We start from the raw sequence: 12,953 nt of genomic DNA on the forward strand, positions 1-12,953 counted from the left end.
TCTATTATTCATACTTTTTGTGTCATTTACTCATGGGGTTTTTTTTGGGGGTTGGTGGGAGGTGACAGGTAGGCGGACACTGACAATAAATCGACCGAATCAAGAATGAAAATGAGAAAAAGAGAGAAAAAGGACAGAGACATTGATTTCGACGGGTTTCCTTTCTTATCAGAACGAATAGAGGAGAAAGGTGTGCTCTATTTATCTCTATCACCCTCTTCTTCCAAACAAGACATGTGTGTATGTATGTATGGACTGGGTGGGACACTATCAATATGCATTGAGCATGATATACGTGCCAGCAGCCGTGTGTGAGTGCTGTGAAAATCAAAAATGTATAACCACGGCCCATTTATCATCATACTTGACACATTGAGGATGTAGTTCTACGTGTTTTCAATGTAACTATACATAAATCTAGAAACACGAGTGAAAATAACAGAGAAAGAGAGTAATGGCGAATTTAATTTTAGTTAAAAATTAAAAATTGTAATTTGTGAATTTACCAAAAGATTTAAGGGATGTTTTCTAGACACTAGTTGACTAAATAAAATTAGAACTAGGGGTTTGCGGAAAATCTACCAAATGCAGGAACACGGAAAGATATTTGATTTATTAGAAAAAAATTATTTCCATTAAAAAGTTAGAAAAATAATGAAAAAGCTGCTGCTATTTTTTTCAGTAGATTTACCGCACACAAAACTATGAAGTTTTATGTAAAACGTTCCAAATTATTTTTATGCACACGATTTCACGAAAAATGATAAATACCAATTTCCTATCAGAGATTTTGAAAAAAGACAAGTGACTAAAAATTATTATCATTGATGAAACTATTCTTGATCGAAACTAAATCGATCGGCGCGATCAGAAAAGAACACAAAAATCGAAAAAAAACCGTGTGGTGATGGGGGAATACGAACACACTCTCTCTCATTCTCTTTCATACACACATAAAGAGATTTGACGGAAGGGAAGTAAAGGGAAAAGCGGTCGGAAAGAGAAGAATGAAGTAGATAGAGTAAGGATTGAAGAGGAAGAGACGTTGAGAGAGGTGGCACAGAGACCAAATTGAAAATCGATATAGTCGAGTCGCAGCACTGGGTACGTGTTGAGACTAGTGCAATGGATGTGCCTGCGTCTCCAATACCTCTCACATCCGGACGTTGGAATGAAGGAAACGATGATGATGATGATGGTGGTGGTGGCGAAGATGAAGCCACTTTCTCGATGAAGACGACATTGACAAAACACCAAATTAATCGAGAAAAGGAGGCATCACAGGCAAGGCCAGAGGGCGAAAAAGAGCGAAGAAATGACTCATTCAGCAGATAACAGCAGCAACAGATGCAAGCAGTAGCCGAGACGACGGAACGAACGAAAACAACGAAAAAAAAACCACACAAAATTTTGTATTCTGTACGTGAGTCTCAAGCCACACACTTTTGTTGAAAGAAAGAAACGAGTCATTCAGTGAGAGAAATATTTGGAACAATAGCAGAATTTTTGAACGCGTAACTTTCAAAAAAACTTTTTTTGGCAAATAAGAAGTCTCTCACAAGCTAAAACTCGTTTCTAAATTTCAAAAAAAAAAGAAGTGTAATATTGAGACCTATCCGACGACGACTCGCGGCTTTTGTTATTATCCATTCTAAGGAGAATCATTGTTTTTTGCAACGTGGCTCCCGTGGGTAGCGGTTCTTCTTCAACGGACCATCGGAAGGAGTGAAATCTCCTGATAAATCAAAAGAAAATAGAATAGAAAAGGGCTAAAAAATATATCAAGGTGCAGGTGACACGAAGATGTAAAATCGCAAAAAAAAAAGTAAAAAAAGGAAAGAGCAAGGAAGGAAAAGGAAGAAAGGAAAGAGCAAGGATTATCCATCAATGCGACGAAAGGGATTCACACGACATTGAAAAATTGTGAAAAAGGACAGAACGGACAGAAACATGACAATATTTTTTGCGATAAACTTTTGAAAACAAAAATTAAAGACAAAAAAGAATATGAGAAGCGAACTTTGGTGAGTGAGAAATAACAATTTGTGTGGAAATTAGCTTTGTGAGAAATGGGGAAATGAGAAAAAAAGAGAGCAGATCAATGATTATAACATGAAGATGAAGAAGCTGAGTCTCTACGGTGTGAAAAAACAAAAAAAATGTTCCGCATCTATATGTCACAGCTACTGATGTGCTCTCCGCCAAATAAACGCGGTTGCCTGCGCAAAGAGAAAAGAAGAAAAAACGGATGAGGAATGAGACCACTTGAAAAAGCAGCGAGGGCTCATCATTCGGCTGGGGAAGGACAGAGAGCACAACTTGTTCACACATTTTTGAGCAAATTCTGACTATACCATCATATGATCCTTGAACTGGAAAGTCACATCTGTTAAAGGGTAGTAGAGTTTGTGGGTTTTTGTTTCTTAAATAATCTAAAACTCGATCAAAAATGTCTGAAAATTTTTAAGGCTGGTCAAACTAACATTAACAATGAGCTAAAAATTCCTAAAGTCTGAAATTGCATTTTTCGGTCGGATATCACGCGTTAATTCGTCGAATAAGCATATTTTAAGGCCTACAGGCATCCAATCTCGGACGCTTAGCGACTTAAAATCTGCCTAAATCAACGAATCAGCACGAGATAAATCACCAAAATATGCAATAAAGGGTGATAATTTAATAAAAACCATATTTCAGCTGAAATTTGTTTTTGAAATAATCAATTTTTTATACGTTTGCGCCTCAAGTTTCAACGTTTAAACGAAATTCATAATTCCACTACTTCAGCAGCTAAAAGAGGAAAAAGATCTATGCTCTCATCGCCTAGGTAAGTCCTGTCTCGGGCCTCAATCGCTTCCGGTAGGATTGTTGACAAAAACACTTCTACTTCTTTTTCTTTCCCTGTCTGAATAATCGTCGTATCTCTAAAAATAGGGATTTCTTGGAAAATACTTCTAAGAACATAATGAAAATAAGAAGAGAAGACATAAAGTCAAAGAGTAGGCGTGATCTTCCAAATAATTCAGAAGTGCGTATTTATGTGTGTGTGGGTGATGGAAATTGGAAAAAATAAAACAAAAAACGAAATTGCAAAGGAAATTCGTTTTTATGTTGTTTTTGACACACAGACATGCGCTCACTAAGCTCAGCCTATTTTTCTGTCTATTTATGAAATTGGGTCTGAGCTGGAAAGGTTGACACATAAATTGAGGAAGTAATTGACGAAATGATGCTCAGCGATATAATATTGAGCGGCCTGATAAATCGTATAGATAAAAAAGAAGCTCTAAAGGAAATTTGAAACCAAATTTAGATAGGAAGACGCTGAATCTTCTCAATTTCCCCTATAAACTCGTCGGACACATCTGGTATCTTTTCCTTATTGCCCCAGTGCGCGTCTGCACTTTTGAAAAGAGGTTTCTTGAAAATTTAGCTACAAAGATGCCGTCTCAAACGGAGAAATGTTAAGATACATAATTAAATTTAAAAATCAGAACACCAATTAAAAATACCGAACCGCGACGCGAGCCGCGTCGCTCTTCTGGCCATTTTCTTCTTGAACGCAACGCACTGGCAGTAGCAGCAGCACAGACACCACACACACAGACAAATCGGAGCGCGCCCTTCTCTGTGTCTCTTCCGTTCATACACTATTCAATGGGCTATCGAGAGACGCAGTACCCTCCCCCGGCGCTGCATTTCAACAACTATTTTGTGAGAGAGAGAAGAAAAAGAGAAGAAAGTGTTGTGTTTACTGCCGCTTGTCTCTCTCTCTCTCCCGGGGTGTCTCTTTCTTTATCCCGAAACAATGACGCTATGAGCAGTTAGTCAGTCACAGAACATTAAACAATACTCGTAAATTATCAGGTTTAATTGAAAAGTTCGCGAACTTCAATCTATTCGTATCAAATTTTCACTTAAAAGATGTTTAAACAAAAAATTGCAGAGAAAGAGCCGATTTTCGAAGTCAGAGCAACTCAAATGGAAGGAAAAAAGATTTTAACAGAGAAACAATCTCAGAATTAATAATTTCCATTAAAAAATGATTTAAAATGACTATTCATCTTGAAAACAAAGCTAAAGTTAGAAAGAAAAAAGAAACAAATAAATTTGAAAAAAAAAATTTATTTTAAATATAAATTGCATCCGTTTTTGCGTGCATTTGTCCGTGGCGGTGTTTGCACCAATAGAGATCTACCGTAGTACTTTAAATTTTTAGCGATGTACCTGACTTTGTTAGAAATCGTTGAAATTTTCCAAATGCCAAAACTAAATAATTAAATATTAAATATTAAAAATTAAAAGTTAAAAATTAAATATTTAAATAATTAGTAAAAATTTTGTGTTTAGTCTAAAATTCCCGGAAGTGAGACAACTTTTGCAATTGTGCATTTTTAATTGCGTGCTCAGTAAATAATTTATTCGAAAGGAAACATGATATGAGTGAAAAACTTCGAAAAAAAAAAATTCATAAATACCACTCTTCAAAATTGGTTTATAAAGAAAAAATATTGGATGGATAATCCATGGCATTCATATCAGCAGATTAGCAACAGGATTTGGTAATCTCAAATCCGTGATCTAGAAAATGAAAATCACATTTTCCCGTCTTTATATATTTTATGTTGCTCACTTTGAGGGAAAAAAATATTAGATTTGCTGTTACTCTCATGCTCAACTTCCATCTTCATGTCAAACGCGCATTGGATATGGATTATATGGCAAAAAAGAATGTATGGGAGCAGAATAAGAAAATTTGTAAAGAGGGTCAGATTGACATGAGTACAACTAAGTATTCAAATAAAGATTGAGAAATTGAAATATTTTATTCGTTAATTTGGCTTTAAAGGCAAAAATTATATTTTCCGGTTGGTATAACCACAACTTTTATTTCTTGTAAGTTTGAAAAAAACTTAAGATTTTAAGTCCAAATGCACATAGAATCACCAAAAAAGCTTTTCTTGGTGGCCGCGAAAAGAGATAACTCGGCCAGTCCTTGGACGATATCCATGAAAATAAACTTTTAAAAACTTTTCTGAGCTTTTTTCAGATTGTTATAGACAAATTTCAAAATTTGATTTTATTGCAAGAACGTTCAAAAAAAAACTTTGAAATTTGTGAAACTTTTTAAATGGAGAAAAACCAAGTGTCGATTTACACAGCTCGTGTACTCCCGGAGGAAAAGTGCAAGATTAATTTTTTTAAAATTAATTTTTGAAAGAGAATTCCACAGGTTTTGGAGGATATGCTTGAAAATTATTTAGCATTAGAATTTCTAGTTTATCATTCAGTTTATCAGTTATTTGAAGTGTTCCAGCGAACTGTACTGATGACCAAAGGTTTCACTGTTTAATTTTTTGAAAGACTTTTCAGTGAATACAGTACCCACTTCAAATAACAAATACCTAAACTGAATAATCGAATGTTAATTAGAAAAAGTATGTCCCGTAATCAAGAATTTTAGACAAAAACAGTGAGCCAAAAATATATACACTTCTCCTCGAGGAGTACTCCAGCTGCGTAAATCGACACATGACCGCGTTAGAAGTTCACAGTCTTTTACGACCATTTTCAAAGACGAGAGAGTTTGATGAATTTTCTGAAAATAAAACAAGGCAATATTCCAATTCGTTATCCTCCGCTCAAATGAATTCAAATCAAACTGACTTTACAATGAGGTCTAAATAAAATGAGAGTCATCGCTGCTTTAAAAAAAGAGCGAAGAAGAGCAAAAGATGCGCCCCCTGTGTGCCAGTGTGCACGACGCCGGAAATAAATGGAGAAGAGCAAGAAGAGCACAAAAAAAGAGAGAAGAGCATACATATATACACACCCACAGAAAGATGTTGGAAGGGGAGGGGGATATATGTTTCGGGGTTGAAAATGCATCTCTAAAAGGGACGAAGAAGCAGAAAAAGGGCGTGAAACAGCAGAGAAGATCTTCTCGCTTTCACGCTTTCCGGGCGGTTCAAAGAGCGCCTGATGGGCCGACTATCGGTCTCCGGGGACTGAAATGAAGAGTCTTTGGAAGAATAAGAAATGTTGAGAAGACTAGGAAGAAGCAGAAGAAGCCTGTGAGCCGACAAGTGCGATGGCTTTAGTCAAAAAATGTATGCTCTGCAGATCAGTGGTCTCCAAATGTGATGCCTGTACCTTTTTTAAAAATGTTTTTGAGCAACAAAACGAAAAATCTCTGCAAACGCAGCTGTATCACCCAGATGTAAATGTATCACCCAGATGTAAACTTTTGACTGAAAATACGGTAACCGGTCTCGACACGACTGATTTTTTAATGTAAACATGTGTGCGCCTCCAGGAGTACTGTAGCTCCAAACTTTGTGCTGAATGTTCTTTGATTTTTCAGAGATTTCTCTTGATTTTTGGCATAAATGATTAACGAATTGAGCTAAAACAAGGGATCGTATTTAGATGATACATATTATTGGAAAAATACGATCGAAACATTTACAAAAAATTAATTTTCGATCAGCTTGGTGAACTCCCCCAAATTTTCAGCATTTTTTCTCTGTCAAATCATATGGGAAGAGTGCAGTTCACCAGGTAGATCAAAAATTAGTTTTTAATAATATTGGCAAGCGCATGGAAAAGACAAAAAAAAGTTGGAATATCTGTTGAATAAAAACACCTTCATTCATCGTTTTTTTGTTCCCAAGAATAATTGATTGTTTTCTGGAGAGAAAGAAACATCTCGTTTTTCTTATTCTATATTTTCGCCCATTTTTGTCAAGTCGCTGGGTGGGCACGAATAATTTATCATGTTTGAATGACAGGTAACACTCAAAAAAACTTGAAAAGAAGAAGTAATTATGTATTAAAATAAGAAACTAATGAAGACTGGGACTCTTATTCGAGACCCCGTTGGTTAAAATGAGATAGTCTAAATGTAGTGGTTATCTGGAACTTTTTTATTGTTGAAACAATCATCACCTGAAAATTGCAAACTATGGCAGACACTTTGATGAAGACAATTTGTAAAATCTAAACGTTTTGTTTTAAAAATTTGGTATTCTACCTATTTCCCCAAAAACGAGGTCGACCAATTCATTATTCCAATCATGAAACAACACCACATTGATTGTTGTCACTTGGGCTCCACAGAGCCCGTCCGTCCCAACTTTGCGGATATAGGCGCTTGGTCAGGTTCACCCACGAACCCACAATCACCATCCGCATGAGTCGCTCACTCTCTGTTCCATTCGTTCACTCGGAAACATTCCATTCTTTTAATTAATTAAATATTATTATTTGAATTACCGCCATTTGCGTATTTCCTAATGCAAGTGCGCCCCCCCCCGCACACTCGCGTTATTGCGGAGCGTCGTACTCCCGTAAATCCACACAAATATTCAGATGCCTTTTTAGGCCAACTCATCTTCTTTCTATTCAGTCTTCACACGTTTCTCCACGGATGCCACCCGTCCCCACGTCATCCGTTTGTTCCCGTTGATAATTCCATTTATTTTATTCAATAATAAACTTGGATTTATCTAAAAGTGTACTGTTATTCCCTCTGCACCGCTCATCGTCATCCGCCGCTCGTCTATGCTCCGTGTCCTCCGCGCGAATACAAGCTTTCGCCGTTCTCACCCGTTGGTCTGACTCCCCAGCGACTGCGGGTGTCAACATTGATCTCAAGTTCTTAAAATCTAACAGCATACAGTGTGGGAAAGTTCTATAGGACCCCCCCTAATTTGAAGGTTTGAGGAACTTCCGAAAATTTTTTTGAAAAACTGCTAATGCCATTCGTTTTTAAATTGAAAAAAACCTATATACATTTTTTTCCAGAAGTTTATCTCAAAAACTGAGGTCGCGCTGGAAAAAACGTCAAAATCCAGTGTGAAACTTCTATAGGACCCCCCGTTTTTTTTCACGATTTTTACTAAAATCAACAGATTTTGGAATTTTTGACAAAGCTCAAATCAAGTTTGAGTTAGAAATGAGTTCATATAAGCAGTTTTGACTTTAAAAATTAATACGAAATGTTCTCGTGGGATCTCCAGACTGGTTCTGATTCTTCCGATCTTTGATGTTCAAGTCTGTTTCAAGCTTCCTGGTGCTCTCGGTAATGCCAAAACTTGATAAACTCTCTTTAACAAGTTCCTACTAAAATTCCTAGCACGCACTTTAGATGTTTCGACTGTGTAGTCAAGCTGATTTGGCAAAATATGCAGCAGGAAACAATGGAAGGCTTATCAGGAATCAAATCGTTTTTCTTTGATTACAAGGTTCCATGGGACCAATATTTCAAGTTAAATTGTCCCTCACAGATGTTATTTACTATTTTTTGCGTGAATTATTAAATGTGGAATTGTGGCATGTGTTGTGGCACACATATAGAGGCTGGAAAGCTTACTTCGAAAGCAGTCTAACTTGCAATGCCTCGAGGATCTGCCCTTTCGGACACTGAACGCGCTCAGCTGGATGTTATGAAATTGCTCAATGTGTCCCTGCATGAAATGAGTAGGAAAATTTCCCGTTCTCGACACTGTATTCGCGTGTATCTGAAGGATCCGGTGAGCTACGGTACATCTAAAAGAGCTCCTCGTCGCAAAGCTCTCTCCGTGCGTGACGAACGAAATGTGATTCGTGCTGCCTCCAACTCCTGTAAGACGGCAAGAGATATTCGCAATGAGCTTCAATTGTCTGCTTCAAAAAGGACCATCCTCAATGTCATCAAACGATCTGGTGTAATCGTTCGTCAGAAACTTCGCCCTGCTCCGTTACTCTCTGCAGACCATAAACTCAAGCGATTGGAATTTGCTAAGAACAATATGGGAACGAATTGGAGTAAAGTGAGAATTTAAAAAAGCAAGAGTGAATAATTAGGATCATTGTTTTAGGTTGTCTTCTCCGATGAAAAGAAATTCAATCTCGATGGGCCTGACGGTTGCCGCTACTATTGGCGCGATTTGCGCAAGGAACCAATGGTTTTTTCGAGACGTAATTTTGGAGGAGGAACGGTGATGGTTTGGGGAGCGTTCACGGAGAAGAAGAAGCTTGAGATACAGTTCGTCAGTAGCAAGATGAACAGCACTGACTATCAGAACGTCTTGGAACTGGAGCTCTCCAAATATCTTCGTCACTACTCCAGAAAAGACTTTAGATTTCAGCAGGATAATGCGACAATCCATGTGAGCAACTCAACCCGCGACTATTTCAAGCTCAAGAAGATCAACCTTCTTGATTGGCCAGCTCGAAGTCCTGATCTCAATCCAATCGAAAATTTGTGGGGGATTCTTGTCCGTATCGTGTATGCTCAGAACAAGACTTACCCAACAGTTGCATCGTTGAAGCAAGGAATTCTCGACGCTTGGAAGTCTATTCCGGACAACCAGCTGAAAAGTTTGGTCAGATCAATGGAGGACAGACTGTTTGAGATCATCCGCACACAAGGAAACCCGATTAACTATTGATCCTTTCTTGATTTTAGTATATGAATGTTCTGTTGTTGATCAAAAATAACTGCAACTTGTTAATACGCTGTTTCTGACTGGTTTCTTGGGGATGGCGTAAAAATGTTTATGGTGTGTGTGCTAGGAATTTTAGTAGGAACTTGTTAAAGAGAGTTTATCAAGTTTTGGCATTACCGAGAGCACCAGGAAGCTTGAAACAGACTTGAACATCAAAGATCGGAAGAATCAGAACCAGTCTGGAGATCCCACGAGAACATTTCGTATTAATTTTTTAAAGTCAAAACTGCTTATCTGAACTCATTTCTAACTCAAACTTGATTTGAGCTTTGTCAAAAATTCCAAAATCTGTTGATTTTAGTAAAAATCGTGAAAAAAAACGGGGGGTCCTATAGAAGTTTCACACTGGATTTTGACGTTTTTTCCAGCGCGACCTCAGTTTTTGAGATAAACTTCTGGAAAAAAATGTATATAGGTTTTTTTCAATTTAAAAACGAATGGCATTAGCAGTTTTTCAAAAAAATTTTCGGAAGTTCCTCAAACCTTCAAATTAGGGGGGGTCCTATAGAACTTTCCCACACTGTAGTTTCAATAAAGAAACATCACCACGTTGATCTTAAGATCTCAGAATCTAACAGCATAGTTTCAAATTCAAAAATACGAAATGGTTGAGCAATAGAGATGCTCTTTTCAGATGTTTCACTTAAATTCAATCGCTGCAGCTTTTCTTAAACCATGCAGTTAGGAGGCAGTTACTGTCGATCAGAGCGGAGCATTGAGCTTCACGAAGCCTCGTTGTCGAACTATTCCAGTTGATCATCCATGCGCCATGTCCCCTCCGCCCGTCGACACAGTAGGGCTTCCAGACACTTCCAGCTACTTGTTCCAGTCCAAATCCTGACATTGAACTCCAACCGATTAAGTTGTACTTCCTGAAATAATCACCAATTGACATTGTTTGTAGATGTATTGAGGCAAGCTATCTACAAGCTAGTGAGTTTTACAACAAACTTACAATTGGGGGTCGCTTTGGATTTGTCTTCATTCTTCTATTGATCCTATGCACATTTCGTCTTGAGTTTGTCCGGAGGAGGATTTTTTAGGCATTTGCCAGTATGTCTGTTTATCTGAAAAAAAAAACAGTTCAAACTCTTAATAATAGACACTACTGCTCCATGTTCTAATCGAAAGCGTACGAAAGTTTTATATAAGAATATCGCTAGTTTCAGGTTGAAGGAAAGTGCACTTAACAAGGGATGAAAATCTTCAGACTTCAACACGAAAAAACCTAAAACAAAAAATCATAGCAGCACAACTCAACCTGAATCTGAACACTTAAAATGGGAATCTGAAATAATTTAAATTCAGTTTTTTTTCGATTTCGATGTCCTTCAACTTGCATTGAGTAATTTTAGAAATGACAAAAGTTTTGTTTGGGGGTTTCAGAGTACCAAAAACATTGGAAAATCCATCCCGCTTTTGCAGGAATTCCCACGTCCGAAATATTCTACCAACAAAATAATACTATGTTATGTTAACAAGATGCTTCATTTCATGTTTCAACTAAAGATTAAAATTAATCCATCATTTATAAGTCATCTTTTGATTTTTCCGTAGTACCTGAAAACTGTATTAAAGTTTCAAATTGAAAGTAAGCTTACTTGATTTTTTAGGTTGTACAAGGGACGGCGACTGAAATCGTAAATTATTTTTATGTTTTTAAATGTGAAATTTCATATCGAAGCTTCCATTCTGTTGCGGAAAATTACGATTTTTTATTTGGTTGAAGCTTCCAATTAAGCAAGGAGAATGAGAAAAAAGGTAGAACGACACTAACTTCTGATAATTTTTGTTGTTGAAAATTTTTAATTTAATAGAAATGGTTGATACATCCTATTTGCAACTTGCTTTAAATTTCCCTCACAGATTGGTATTTACATTTTAAAAAATGAGAATAGCCAGTGTGAAGACAAGAAAATGAAAGAAAATAAAAATGCATTAGTAAGGGTACGGTAGTGTGTTAGGAAGACATTCAGAGTGAATCAGTTTTTTTGACAAGAAGGCAAACAGAATGTGTCATACAACATATTTTTACAAGCTCCACAGAAAAACATTAAAGCACGATTCGATTCGGTTTCTTAAAGTGTTTATTTTCTGTTTTTTTCTCGCTTAGACTTTTCTATCAATAATTTTCAACTTATTTGCTGCATAGCGATATTGTTTTGAAATAGTGTTTTCTTTATTAATTTTTCCATACATCGAGAAATATTGAAACTTTCTATTAGGATATTTTGTCAAGTAATCAATTATTGAAGACATTTAGATAAACGCTTTAGATGAAATTCTTGAAAAAAAATCATAAACGAAAAAAAATTGAATGTTATTGTGTTGTCAAGCAAATACCAATTTCATATTTAAACGACCAGACTGTTGGGGTAATCAGAAAAGGTTCCAAGAGGCAAGAATGATTCAAACCAATTCTACACGTGAACAGCCATAGACAACATCTTTAAGAGTTTTATGGTGGGGTGACGATGTGTTGACTAAAAGTATATCTTCACAATATGGCTAATATTTCAAATATGTTGACTTTTGGGAAGTTTTAGGAATACAGGTGACTTGAGAGTGTTCGGATACAAGAGACACATGGATGTCCTTTGATTGTTCGCAGAAAGCAAATTTTAAGGGTATGACTATAATACTTGAAGGTTTATGTTTCAACGGATGAATGTGAAAAACTTGAATATATGTTCGATTTAATTTTAAAAAAACAACGTTTTTCATAAATGCCGAAAAACACCGAAAAATGCCTCACATTTTTCGGCATTCGCCAATCTTTCGAACAATTTTCGGCAAACGGCATTTGCTGTTCGCCGTTTGCCGCACAGCCCTGGTTCCAAGATGAATTGCCAAAAATGGACCTGTAAGATGTCAGTCGCTCCAACTTTTATCCAGAGTGGAATTGATAAAAGTTGATCAACAGCAAAAAATGTAGACAAGGTTAAGACATATAATTTACCTGTTAACATGTGTTTGTAAAAGTAACCAGATTTTTAGTTATGCTTGGTTGGAAAATGAAGTTCTATGTAGTTTAATTAACTTTTTTTTTCATATTTTTTAAAAACATTTATAAGTTCAGAACAAACACTGTATCTTCATTATTTGTTAATTGACATTTTTAACCTACAAACAAGTAGACCTTAACCATTCTTGAACCTCGATATATCAGACTCATTTCCCTCATTTCCTAACTCCCTTCTTTTGCATTTCCCGACTAAATCCGACAATTCCGTTTTCCTTCATCTTACCCACACCAGCTTCTGCCCATTCCTTTTTCTTCCCGAAGATGTCGACATTCGAAGAAGAGCCGTTCAGATTTATTATCCTCTTCTATAGCACTCTTTCGCACTTTTTTCTCAAATTATTCTACCTTTTTGTTGTGTAATTCAGTCAGCTATGTTTCCCAGAAATTTAGAATTTATATGAAAAGTCACAGGGTTTTTTTTCCAAAATTACAGCTAT

The 12,953-nt window shown here is 36.5% G+C and overlaps 3 non-coding genes across 3 annotated transcripts; all 3 read right to left on the reverse strand.

Moving 5' to 3' along the window:
* Positions 1 to 3,581: 3,581 nt before the first annotated feature.
* Y106G6E.7 lies at positions 3,582 to 3,758 on the reverse strand. The gene has a single exon (NR_050485.1). It is a non-coding gene; the product is annotated as an Unclassified non-coding RNA Y106G6E.7 (non-coding RNA).
* Positions 3,759 to 5,812: 2,054 nt separating this feature from the next.
* ZC247.7 lies at positions 5,813 to 6,033 on the reverse strand. Its single transcript, NR_050486.1, has one exon. It is a non-coding gene; the product is annotated as an Unclassified non-coding RNA ZC247.7 (non-coding RNA).
* Positions 6,034 to 12,702: 6,669 nt separating this feature from the next.
* ZC247.8 lies at positions 12,703 to 12,813 on the reverse strand. The gene has a single exon (NR_050487.1). It is a non-coding gene; the product is annotated as an Unclassified non-coding RNA ZC247.8 (non-coding RNA).
* Positions 12,814 to 12,953: the final 140 nt, after the last annotated feature.

This window comes from Caenorhabditis elegans, chromosome I (assembly GCF_000002985.6).
Source record: "Caenorhabditis elegans chromosome I".
NCBI classification, from domain to species: domain Eukaryota; kingdom Metazoa; phylum Nematoda; class Chromadorea; order Rhabditida; family Rhabditidae; genus Caenorhabditis; species Caenorhabditis elegans.